Here is a 14,353-nt window from a genome sequence, read left to right on the forward strand (position 1 = left end):
ACGGTCCAAAACCTGAGCCTGAGGGGCTCCAATGGTTAGAGAACAGGGAGATGAAAAGGAAAAAAGAAAGAAAGGAGTCTGAAAAGGAGACATCAGTGGAATAGAAGGAAAAAAAGAGAATTGGGCTTCACTGAAAGCCCAGTGAAGAAAGTATACCAAGAAGCAAGGTGAGAACAACTGTCAAATGCTACCAATAGGTCAAGTGGTATGAGGAACGAGAACTGTCCATTGGATCTGGCATTAGAGAGATCATTAGAAGTCTCAACAAAAGTGGATTCTCTAGAGTGGAGGACACAAAAGCTTGGCTGGAGTGAGTTCAAGAGAAAATGGAAGGTGGGACTCCCCTGGTGGCGTAGTAGTTAAGAATCCGCCTGCCAATGCAGAGGACATGGGTTCAGAGCCCTGGTCTGGGAAGATCCCACATGCCGCGGAGCAACTAAGCCCGTGTGCCACAACTACTGAGCCTACACTCTAGAGACCGTGAGCCACAACTACTGAGCTGGCGTACCATAACTACTGAAGCCCGCCCGCCTACAGCCTGTGCCCCGCAACAAAGAGAAGCCACCGCAGTGAGAAGCCCGAGCACTGCAACAAAGAGTAGCCCCCACTCGCTGCAACTAGGGAAAGCCTGCACGCAGCAACGAAGACCCAGCACAGCCAAAAATAAATAAGTAAATAAATTTATATGAGAAAGTGGAAGGAAAGGTAGTGGAGACAGAAGACCCATCCCTTTCAAGGAGTTTTGTTGAAAAGAACAGAGAAATAGAGCTAGAAATGGATATGGAATCCAGGAACGGTTGTTTGTTTTGAATGTGGGAGAGATTACAGCATGGTTTATAGTGATGGGAATAACCCAGTAGAGAAAAATGAATAACGCAGGGACACAGGAGACAATTGCACAGGAGCAAAGATCTTGAGCAGGAGAGAGGGGATGGGAACCAGCACCCAAGTATTGGGGGCTGAATTACAGAAGATCACAGATGGTTAGTTCATAACTAGGGAAGGTAGAGTACATAAGTACAGGAATGATCCCCAGGATTCTAGGGTGAGGTGATGCAGTGCCATTCATATACTCTTTCATTTAGTTTTACTTTTATAACTACCCTGTTAGTTAAATAAAGTTGATTTTATTTCTCACATTATACATAAGAGAAGCTAGAATGCCTGAGAGGTTATGATATTGACCCAAGGCCACACTGAGTGGGATAAGAACCCAAGTGTTCTATTTTATTGCCCATGAAAGTTTCCATCAGCATAAACTGCCTCCCTGTGGTTACTGCCATTAATGAGGGGAATGAACAATAAATTCCCCAATTAAGAGAGTTAGAAAAGGCCCAATTAAGAGAGTTAGGGGTTAATGGGAAAAGGAAACTGAAACCTTTTGTAAGGGCTTTGTAACAGGAGACAATTCTGACAAGTAATAGTTTCTTTTAAGAATTATTAGACAAGAAGGCACCAGATACATTAGAAATCAAGAGGGAAAAGCCTAGGAGAACATCTCAGAATTCAGAGGAAAAAAAGACAGAAGAAATGAATTCTGAAAACAAAGGTCAGAGGTACGGAAGAGAGATCCAGAAGACCTAAAATATATGTAAAAGTGGAGAATAAAACAGAACAGCGGGAGGAAAAAAGTGAATAAAAGTTAGTAATAAGAGTGTTTTCTGGAGGAAATAAAATACTTGAATCTTTAAATTAGAAGGAATCCCTGAGAGCTTATAAAAATTCACAAAGGGCCATATCTGGATGCATCCTGGTAACAATCCTGAAATTTTCACTTACCAATAAGATATTATTCTTAAATGTCCATGGACTATTTAGAACGCACCACATAATACCAGCCATGTTCCCTTTGGAGGCTTTGTATATTCCTTCTGGAATGCTCCTCCTCAAGACAGTCATAGAGCTCACTTGCTCCCTCCATGAAGGTTTCTGCTTAAACTTCACCTCTATGACCAAACTATTAAAATATTACCCTCTGTCATTCACTTTAGCCTTCCCTGCTTTATTTTTCCTTCTAGCTCTCAGTGCTACTATACATTATATTATATATTTGCTTGTCAATTATTTGACTCTTCCCACTAAACTTAAAAGCAGGGATCTTGTTGGTTTTGTTCATTATGAATTCCTCAGGACATAAAATACTACCTGGGAGGCACTCAAACTCTCCAATGAATGTACAAGATCACAATGAAAACCTTAAGAGTTTATCAAAGTAGTAATTTCTCAGCCTATTTTTTCTGGTTGTACCATAAGCCAAAAAGAAGTTCTAACTTGATAAAATATTTAATATAAAAATAAAATAACTGTAAACACACTTCAGACAAATATAATGTATTTATATTTTGTGAACACATAACATACAAGGCAGAAAAATACAAAGAAAAAACTTATATTTGAGATTTTAAAAACTCTAGCCCCAAATACTAAAATCAAAATGAAAAGGCAAATGATAAAATGGAAAAAAAAAAAGCCTTTAACTCACAAGTCAGATAAACAACAAAAATTCTTATTGGATAGTGCTTTTAAAATTAAATTTTCAGGGCTTCCCTGGTGGCGCAGTGGTTAAGAATCTGCCTGCCAATGCAGGGGACACGGGTTCGAGCCCTGGTCTGGGCAGATCCCACATGCCGCGGAGCAACTAAGCCCGTGCGCCACAACTACTGAAGCCCGCGCGCCTAGAGCCTGTGCTCCACAACGAGAAGCCACCGCAATGAGAAGCCCGCGCACTGCAACGAAGAGTAGCCCCTGCTTGCTGCAACTAGAGAAAGCCCGCACGCAGCAACAAAGACCCAACTCAGTCAAAAATAAATAAATAAATTAATTTTTAAAAATTAAATTAAATTTTCAGAAAAAAGCAGTAATTTTAGATAAATGAGCAAAGGATATGCATGGGCAACTCACTAGATAATAAAGTGGCTCCTCAACCTATCAAGAGTTTTAAAACTTCACTAGTAATGAAGGGAATGTACGTTAAAGCAATAAGGAAATAACATTTTACAGTTAACAATTTGGCAAATTTTTAAAAGACTGATGACACTTCACAATAGCATGATGTGAGGAAATGGACACACACAGTAGATTATAGCTGGTATAGACTTGCAACAAGGCAATGTTAGCAGAAATTAAACCACGTATGTCCTCTGATGAAGTAATTCTATATCTGAGACTCTATCCAAAAGATGAGTGTGGGGTGTATGATGGAGACACTGTTGACAATGGAAACAACTTGCAGAGGATTTAAATATCCTACAAAATATAGTGTATCCATACAATGGAAACATTGTTGCCATAAAAACATATCTTTGCTGATGTTAAGATGTTAAACAACTTTGGGTGAATAAGGTAGGTAATAAAACAGTATATGTAATCTCATTTTTATAGGAAAAATATACACATGCGTATATACATGCATATGTGTATGCACAGAAAATGGATTGAAAGGATTTTCAATTAAATTTTTACATTTGTCTCTAGGTGTATAATTATGGGGGAATCTGTTTTTCTGTATTTTTTCTTTTCCTTTTTTTTTTTTTTTTTTGGCCACACCACGCTGCATGTAGGATCTTAGTTCCCCGACCAGGGATGGAACCTGCGCCCCCTGCATTGGAAGCAAGGGGTCTCAACCACTGGACAGTCAGGGAAGTCCCTGTTTTCCTGTATTTTCAAGTTTTCCTTTAAGCATATGTTTTATAATCATAAATAACACAATTAATTCCTTCCTCCTCATGGGGTGGGATAGATTATAAAAGAAAATACGAATGGAGTGATATGAGTGACAGTGAAGTGCCTCTGGGAACTTGTATGCTGAAGGAGCTTAATCTTCTCCATAGTTCTAGAGCCTTTGTGGGGTGTGTTCTCAAACAGTAACTGACTTCCCACAGAGGAGGTGAGCTTTCATATAAAAGGCTTCCTGTTTCCTTCCACTCACCTCTGCACAGGCCTGTTGTTAACCTCTTTCCACAGTCCAGGATGTCTTCCTTGCTCCAAAAAGAATTCACACTTAATTTACAGAAGCAACTTCCTATACACAGAAAAAGAAATGGGTCTCAGCCAGTGTGGTAGACATTACTAATGTCTCACCATTATCCAGTTTTTCAAGTATGCAGTCTTCCTCTCCTTTTGGGCATGTAGAAAATGACATTTTCCAGCCTCCTGAAGTTAGGCAGGGCCCTAAACTGGTTTTGACCAATAGTAATATGAGCTGAGGTGATGTGTGCCACTTCAGTCTGAGGCACTGGAAAGACCACATAATTCTCTAATCTTTCTATTGCTGATGTGGTGGCCAAGGAGGCTGTGTGTTTCAGATGGCACAGCTACAGGATGGTGGAGTCTCCTTTAGTCTGGGACCCTGCCTATGCTGATGCATAATGAGCAAAAAATAAAAAGTTATTTTGTAAACCACTGAGATTTGGGGGTTGTTTGCTACCACAGCATAACAACCTGTCCTAACTAATACGCTAATTCAGCTATACTCTGACTAAATAAAAATTCAGACTTGGGGCCTTGGTCAATATAAGAAAGAATAATTTTTAAAAAGTCAGAGGAAGCTTCAGAAATAACAGAGCAGAGCTGTGCATTTCCAACTCTATACATCTCAAAGGGATTTTTCACAAACCCACAATGTGAAACAAAAAGCCCTCAAAAGGCAGATTATGAGTTATGGGACAAGTTGTTCTTGACCCAGCAAAATCATGCTCCTTTAGATCCCTATCATCAAATCTTTGTACAAATCCTTCTAAGCAAAGTTCAGCCATCTACACACCACCCAGTGAAGCTTGTAGTTACATCCCTGGATTTTCCCTGTCTCTAAATTGACATTCTTATTCTTCAGAGGGCATGGATCCCACATCACACAAGGCTCGTGCCGGGGGAGTAGGAGAACTTGACAGCTCATGAGAAGTAGATATATATATAGGTATCTTCACCTTAACATTAGTAATCTATTCCTGAAAAAGCAATCATTCTGAGTAAAAACTCTAACCAGGAGCCTCTTTCCCCATATTTAAAATGTGAAAAATATAATGAGTCACATTTTAACACAAAGCCCCCAAATAATTTCCTAAACATAATTAAACACAAGAAACACCTACATATAAATAATAAACTATTGTATTAAGATGAAAATTTCTGGGACTTCCCTGGTTGTGCAGTGGTTAAGAATCCGCCTGCCAATGCAGGGGACACGGGTTTGAACCCTGGTCTGGGAAGATCCCACATGCCACGGAGCAACTAAGCCTGTGCGCCACAACTACTGAGCCTGCGTGCCACAACTACGGAAGCCCGCAAGGCTAGAGCCCATGCTTCACAACAAGAGAAGCCACCGCAATGAGAGGCCTACACGCCGCAACGAAGAGTAGCCCCCGCTTGCCCCTACTACAGAAAGCCCACACGCAGGAGACCCAACGCAGCTAAAAAGAAAAAAAAAGATGAAAATTTCTTAAAATATCACTTCCTGATCACCAGTTATTATAGTTATTAATAACTAGTTGCTTTGTGTGCAGTAACATGGCCTCCTTAACACCATGAACATCTGCACATCCCTTTTGTTGACAGGCCAATCTATACATTTGTCAAAATATTTACATGACTCTGATATTTAAGTGAATTTCTGATGTAACTTGAAACTTTTCCTATATGTCATATTTTTAAATGTTGTATTGAGCTTTATGGATGTAAACATAAATTTTTCCAGTCTAAACATCAACCCAAAATCAATACACTGAGAGGTATGTACATTCTCAGGCAATGTTCAAGATTCTGAGTCAGACAATAGCATATTAAATAAATGAAATATTTCTATAAAACAGCAATTCTGAGTACTCACAAATTTAGTGGTAATGAAGTAGTTAATAACATAGAAAATGTTCAAGATCTGGTTAGATTACAAAACAACTGGGCATCATGTGGTCTTATTTGTAAAATACATGTATTTATTAACATAGACAATATAGACAGACAGATCAGACTGAACATATCTGGGAAGTTTTATCCTTAAAGATTACTTTGGTTATTTCTGGGTTGTGATCTTCAATTTTCTTAGTTTTGCTTAAGTGTAGTTTTTCAATAACCACACATTAATTTTTAAATGCGTATTTTAAAGTTCTGTTAAGTATAAGCTACTCCCAAACGGCAGATGAAAAAGGAAATACTTTCTTTTTTTTAAACAATCTTCCTTTGAACATGAAATAATAGCTCAGGATATTCTAAAAACAGTTCTTTTTCACAGAATGGCTTTTGTTGTTTTTGCTTCGTCAGCTCCCAATTGCTGCAAACTTCTTGATTTGGTAACTACATTTATGTGTGCTGGAGACCTGCCTGGAAAAGAACTAAAAGTCATTCAGACCAAGTCCTGTGTCTAAGTGATGCTTCCTTTCAGCTCTTCTTGCCAGATAGGTTTATTATGTTTCTGCACCTGCCCTATTTGCCTCAGTGTTCTCTGAACAGCTATAGAATCATCTTGCTCCATTGGTCATACTTTGTATTTCTTTTTAACACTTTTTTTTAAAAAGACTTTTTTGATGTGGACTATTTTTAAAGTCTTTATTGAATTTGTTACAATATTGCTTCTGTTTTATGTTTTGGTGTTTTTGGCCATGAGGCATGTGGGATCTTAGCTCCTCAACCAGGGATCGAACCTGTACCCCCTGCATTGGAAGGCGAAGTCTTAACCACTGGACTGCCAGGGAAGTCCCAATACTTTGGATTTCTGATGATTAGCAGGAAATATAGGTGACTCAGTTCACCTCCATAGAGTTCTTAAGGGATCAGTTTGACTTAGATATGATATGACATGACAATGACTGCTCTGGTCATACAAATATCTTCCTCTTATGAACTCTCATAGCATACTATCAGGGTAAACGAGTGCCCTTTTTCATCCTTTACTTTGGACATTCGTATACAAGTTTTATCTCCCCCATTACATTATTTGTAATTTAAAAATAGAGATTCTCACTTTTTAAAAGTACTTTGTCTCCCTGAGTTCTAGATTAGGATTTTGCATATTTGCAAATTCTTAATAAATGTCTAATGCCTGACCCAAAGGAATTCATTATACAAATACGTGAAGTTGTATGCACAAGAGTACTTTTGGGACAATTTCACAATTAAAATATAGAAATATAAATGCTCTTTAGTAGGCAGTAAAGCTAATAAATTAAGGTGCATCTCGATAATGAAATACTACATAGTGACTTTAAAATATAATTGTTACAAAGTCAAGGCATTATTAAGTGAGGCAGGGAGGTTACAGAATTTATATGAGATACCACTCTATAAAATCCCACAGAAAAATACTTGAAATATATCCATCAAATATTAAGAATATTTATCTTTAGATGAATTACATTTTTAGCAAAATTTCTAGATTTTTGCATTAAGCTTATATATTTCATAATAAAAGACATAACAGTACTTTCTATTTAAACAAAAATAAATAACTAGAGTTGTAGCTGACATTTATTTTCCTGGCAGCAGAAAAATTATGAGCAATCGAGCCAATATCTATAACACAAGTGGGGACAAAAAAGGAAATTAGTATGATTGAAACAAATTACAACTAAAAGTCCTTTAACATATTCTCTGGTGCACTGAAATAGCTTCATTATCAAAAACATCCTGTGAATGACCAATTTTCAAGACAGTGCAATTTCCAGTTTAAGTGAGACAGTGAACACAAAGCAGAATGCATGGTGTCAGATACGTGGCCAGTTTCTTCTCCATTCAATTACCCATTAAAAAATTTGGGGATGGGATCTTTGCAAAATTTGAGTACTTTTTTATTCATCATTTTCAGTGTTGTATCATTACAGTATTTTCCTTGTTCTGGTTAACTCTGTAAGCATATGTTTATTAGATGAATAATATTCCATCTTATGAACGTAATATGTGATGGAAACTTCCTCTTCTAACTCCCTGTGGTTGGGCACAAATTTTGGACATCTCAAAGGCTATTATTACTGGGCATTACTGTCTTTGATTGCAGTTCTAAATTTTTAAGGGTCATGAATCTCTTTGAAAATCTTATGAAATCATAAACCTTCTTTCAAGAAAAAAATCAAATAAATAAGTATCTGCAAGGACTTCCCTGGTGGTCCAGTGGCTGAGACTCCGTGCTCCCAATGCAGGAGGCCCAGGTTCAATCCCTGGTCCGGGAGCTAGATCCTGAATGCATGCCGCAACTAAGAGTTCACATGCCACAACTAAGAGGCCTGAATGGCATAACTAAGATGCCACAACTATGAGCCTGCAAGCCGCGGTGAGCATTCCGCGTGCCGCAACTAAGACCCAGCGCAGCCTAAATAAATAAATATTAAAAAAAAAAGTAAAAAAAAAAAAAAAAAAAAAAAAAAAAGTATCTGCAAAAACTGCATAAAATTTCATGGCGTCTGCAGAGCCCTGAAGTCTAAGGGTGGGAGCCTGGACCTTCTTTAAAAACCCTGCTGTAACCACTTATTTACAAACACCAAGTACTACTAGCTAATATTCTTTTTTTTGTTTTTTTCATAACTTATCAAAAGAACAACATGGATTTGGCCGGAAACAAATTTAAGACACAAAACCCAAAATGCCCCATATCAAATTAGATCTGGTTACTGAAACAAACTTTTATCCCAGATTTGTGAATCTAGACTTCTGAGATAGGTCCCAATCACATTCTTACTCCTAAACGCCAGAACAGCAGAAGGCCTTGTTCATCAACCCAGACTGTGAAAATCAAAAATATTAATAACGAGTGTTACATGAGCCAGGGTATCTGTGTACAATTATGCAGGGGCCATTGTTCATGAATCAACAAATCACAACCCTCCAAAAGATGTAGATCTATGCCAACAGAACCCTTTGCTGCATAAATGGTATAAAGGAGAAACTGAATAATTTGACAATAAAAAAGGAACATCAGGAAACTAGCTGTACTAGACATTAAAATGTACTGCAAAGTCTCTATAATTAAAACAGTGTGGTAGTAGTGCATAAATAGACAAACCAACCAGTGGAACAGAACAGAAGGCCTAGAAATAGAACCAAGTATCAATATATATGGACATTTAGTATATGATAGAGATGGCATTTCAAATCAGTGGGGCAAAGATAAAATTCTTAATAAATGGTGCTGAGAAAACTGGATAGCCATTTAGAAAATATAAAATTAAATCCATACCCCATTCCATACACAAAATTAAACTCCAAATGGATCACGGTGCTAGATGTAAAAGATGAAACCATACAGTTATTAGAAGATAACACATGTAAATTCCCCTTTAATCCTGAGGTTTAGAAAGGCTTTCTAAATCCAGAAGCAATAAAGGAAAACATTGGTAATTTGACTACATAAAAATAAAAATATTCAACGACAAAGAACACCATAAACAAAGTAAAAAGACAACTGTCAAACTGGAAGAAAATACTTGCACCATACATCACAGATGAGGAACTAATATTCCTAGTGTGTAAAGAATTCTTAAACATTGTGACAAAGCACCAAAAAAACCAAAACCAAAAAAAAAACAAACAACAAACAAAAAAACCCCGTGAAAGTAAACAGGAAAAAGAGATGGACAATTCACACACACAGAAGATGTAAAAAAGGCCCTTAAGGATATGTATGAAAAGATGTCTATCAACATAGTACTGCAAGTCCTAGCCAGAGCAGTTGGGCAAGAAAAAGAAATAAAAGGCATCCAAATTGGAAAGGAAGAAGTAAACTTATCTCTGTTCACAGATGACATAATCTTATATATAGAAAACCCTAGAGATTACACGCGCACACACACACACACACACACACTGTTAGAACTGAAAAATGAATTCAGCAAAGTTGCAGGATACAAAATCAACACACAAAAATCAGTTGCATTTCTATATAGACTAACAATGAACAATCAGAAAAGAAAATTAAAAAAAACAAATCCACTTATGATAGTATCAAAAAGAACAAAATACTTAGGAATAAACTTAACTAAGGAAGCAAAAGACTTATACATTGATAACTACAAAGATTGCTGAAAGAAATGAAAGAAGACATAAATAAATGGAAAGATATCCTGTGTTCAAGACTTGGAATACTTAATATTGTTAAGATGCTGCTATGGACTTAGAATTGTGTGTGTCCTCCCCGCCCCATTCATATGTTGGAAGCCCTAACCCCTAATGTCACTGTATTTGGAGATAGGGCCGTTATGGAAGTAATTGCATTTAAATGACGTCATAAGGGTGGGGGCCTGATATGATAGCAGTAGTGTCCCTATAAGAAGAGACACCAGAGAGCTCACTCTCTCTGCCATGCGAGGACTCAGTGAGAAGGTGGCACCTTGATCTCCGACTTCCAACCTCCATAATTGTGAGAAGATAAATTTCTGTTGTTTAAGCCACCCAGTCTATGGTATTTTGTTATGGAAGCTTGAGCTGACCAAGACAGATGGCAATACTACCTAAAGTAACATACAGATTCAATGCGATCCTTATGAAAACCCCAATGATTTTTTTGAAGAAATAGAAAAATCCATCCTAAAATTCACACAGAATCTCAAGGGAGCCCAAATAGCCAAAACAATCTTACGCTCACACTTCTTGATTTCAAAACTTACTACAAAACTTACCAAAGATGGTAATCAAAACAGTGTGGTACTGCCAAAAAGACAGATATCTAGACTAATGAAATAGAATAGAAATCCTCACATATATGGTCAAATAATTTTCAGCAATGGAGTCAAGACCATTTGATAGGGGAAAGGACAGTCTTTTCAACAAATGGTGTTGGGAAAACTGGATATCCACATGCAAAAGAATAAAGTTGGACCTCTACCTAATACTACATTAAAAAATTAACTCAAAATGGAACAAAGATCTAAACATAAGAGCTAAAACTATAAAACTCTTAGAAGAAAACATAGGGAAAAATCTTTATAACACTAGATTTAGCAATTATTTCTTGGATATGACAACGAAAGCACAGGCAACAAAAGAAAAAAACATGTGTTGTAGACTTCATCAAAATAAAAAACTTTTGTGCATCAAAGGATACTGTCAACAGAGTGAAAATACAATCCATGGAATGGGAATATTTGCAAATCATATGTTTGATAAGGGATTAATATTCAGAATATATAAAGAACTCCTAGAACACAACAACAAAAAACAAACAAACCCCGGTGGCCTCATGGTTAGGATTCCAGGCTTTCACTGCCATGGCCCGGGTTCAATCCCTGGTCGGGGAACTGAGATCCTGCATGCTGCACAGCGCAGCCAAAGGACATTTCTCCAAAGATACACAAATGGCCAACAAACAACGTGAAAAGATTTCCTACATCACTAATAATTAAAGGAATGCAAATCAAAACCATAATGAGATACCACTTCACACTCATTAGGATGGCTATTATAAAAAAAGCAGGGGGCTTCCCTGGTGGCGCAGTGGTTGACAATCTGCCTGCTAATGCAGGGGACACGGGTTCGAGCCCTGGTCTGGGAAGATCCCACATGCCGCGGAGCAACTAGGCCCGTGAGCCACAACTACTGAGCCTGCGCGTCTGGAGCTTGTGCTCCGCAACAAGAGAGGCCGCGATAGTGAGAGGCCCGCGCACCGCGATGAAGAGTGGCCCCCGCTTGCCACAACTAAAGAAAGCCCTCGCACAGAAACGAAGACCCAACACAGCCAAAAATAAATAAATAAATTAAAAACAATTAAAAAAAAAAAAGCAGAAAATAACAAGCATTGGCAAGGATGTAGAGAAATCAGAACCCTTGTGCACTGCCAGTGGGAATGTAAAATAGTGCAGCTGTTGTAGAAAATGGTATGGTGATTCCTCAAAAAATTAAACATACCATGTGATCCAGCAATTCAACTTCTGGATATATACTCCAAAGAAGTGAAAGCAGGGACCTGAACAGATATTTGTAAACCCATGTTCAGAGCAGCATTATTCACAATAGCGAAAAGGTGTTATCAACCCAAGTGCCCACTGATAAATCAATAAACAGAATGTGGTATATATGTACAATGGAAAATTATTCAGACTTAAAAAGGAAGGAAATTCTGACATATGCTACAACATGGATGAATCCTGAAGATATTACGCTCAGTGAAATAAGTCAGTCATAAAAGGTCAAACACTGTATGATTCCACTTATGTGAGGTACCTAGAATATTCTAATTCATAGAGATAAAAAGCAGAATGGTGGTTTCCAGGGGCTGGAGGAAGGGGCGAAGGGAATTATTGTTTGATGGGTACAGAGTTTCGGTTTTTGAAGATGAAAAAAGTTCTGGAGATGAATGGTGGTGATGGCTGCACAATGCAAATGGAGTTAATGTTACTGAACAGCATAATTAAAATGGTAAATTTTATGTTATGTATATTTAACCATAAAAACCCCCAACAAACTGAGATTGGTTGGCTACCTACAATGGGTGATTGGGAACAGTGTGGAAAGAATGGGGGAATGGAATTGGGAGAGAAGGAATGATGGAGGAGTAACTGAGTAGATCCTCTGGTCTAATTCTAACATTCAGAACCATGTTAATGTTTCACATACTCAAAAAATAATTAAAATCAACCAGGATGTGTGTTTGGGAACCCCAAATAAAATACAAACAGTAACAAATGAACCTATGTATATTACAAATGAGTAACATTACCATACAGATGAGTGTAGGGAAAACTGTATTTTTATTTATTTTATTTTTCTGGGGGGGGTACTGTATTTTTACTATGAACTGTAAGACTAAATACAAAAAGAACTGTATGGGGTTTGGGGATATGTGTTAGAACTACTTTCTACTCAAGACTGAGCAAATAAATAAATATATTGTGGTTAATGAGAGCCGAGTTTTTCACTGTCAGAGAAGGGAGTTACAGAAAAGGAAATGGAGATGGCTAGAAGAAGCCCTGTGGTATTGAACTGGAATTGGAGATATCATATGAAATCATGGATTACCTGTATAGGTATACATACAGATAGATACAGATGTGTGGGTACAGATGCATATATTTCATATCTGAGAAAGTCAAGAAGCAAAGACATCCCAGTAGCAATGAGCACATCTAATCTTGGTTTCTAAATATAATTTTCTAATAAAAGGAGCCAGTGATCCCTGGGAAATTTGCTGATTCCAGGACTAGGGCTGGGAAAGTACAGTATCAACCTGGAACATCCTGCGGTGCAGGAAAATAAGGAAGTACTAAAAAATAAATAAATAAATAAAGGGGATACGTTGAAAGGATACAGGAGCCAATCCAAAGGGTTTCCCAGTGGCCAAATATGGGACAATTCGAGCAATAAAATAGTGATAGTAATGGATTATAACCTATAGTATTAAAAAATCCAGACTATACTTATATAAGTTAGTAAATAAATTAAATGGGGAGAAGGAAAATCTATGTGTAACAGAATTATAATTAATAAATGTAGAAGGAATAACAATCCGGAAAAAAAAAATCACTGTTTGGCAAATACCTGGTAATAAATTTTCAGGCAGGAATTATCAATGGATGTAGTAGGTGGAAGTAGGATGAAAAACAGCATAATTTTATAGACCTAAAGTATTTCTCCATGAGACACATTAATTATAATGGAAAGAGTGACTTTGCAGTGGAGAAACCTGGCAAATAAAGTTAACACCACCAATAATGAGACAAATTAATCTCATGTGTCTCCTGATAAGATGCACTGAGAATACATCACTTTTGGGGTAGTCTCGCCTCAACTGCATAATCTGAATTTAATTATGAGGAAGTATCAGACAACCTCAAATTGAGGAACATTCTACATTGCAGAATTTACGAAATAAATGGCCAGTTCACCTCAAGAGTGTCAAGGTCATGAAAGACAAAGAAAGATTGAGTAACCGTGCCAGATAAAAGAAGACTAAGGAGAGTTACCAACTTAACTGCAACATATGATCCTGGATTGGATCCTTGTCCAGAAACAGGACACTAAGGGACACTGATGAAATTTGAATAAGGTTTGTAGATTGGTTATTTATCAGCGTTAATCTCCTGGCTTTGATAGAGAAGCTGGGTTAAGAGTATTTGGGAATTCTATTTTTGCAACAGTTTTAAGTCTAAAGCTAATTCAAAATGAAAAGTTTAAAAACATTTAGATTAACGTTAGGTGTGTAGGGAGTATGGAAGGTATGGGCCTTTCAGTTCACCTCCATAGCACTCAGTAATTCACTCCAATGGCAAATACTGGACACCAGTTCACTTGGGGGTGGGTGGTGGTGTGTGTCTTTGTTAGGCAAGAAGTTTCAGGAGAAGGAAAGAAAAGCACATGTTAAAAAAAAAAAAAAAATAACAAGCCCAAAATGGGGTCATGTGCCCCCATAACAGCAAACAAGACAATTCCAGTTTCAATC

The 14,353-nt window shown here is 37.4% G+C and overlaps 1 protein-coding gene across 1 annotated transcript in view; it reads right to left on the bottom strand.

Annotated features, from left to right (window-relative positions):
• Positions 1 to 14,353, bottom strand: part of ZNF565 (zinc finger protein 565) — a 30,364-nt gene that overhangs the window by 14,915 nt on the left and 1,096 nt on the right. The gene's annotated exons all lie outside the window — the stretch shown is intronic.

The sequence above is a fragment of the Eubalaena glacialis genome, chromosome 18, assembly GCF_028564815.1.
Source record: "Eubalaena glacialis isolate mEubGla1 chromosome 18, mEubGla1.1.hap2.+ XY, whole genome shotgun sequence".
In the NCBI taxonomy this organism is placed as follows: Eukaryota; Metazoa; Chordata; class Mammalia; order Artiodactyla; family Balaenidae; genus Eubalaena; species Eubalaena glacialis.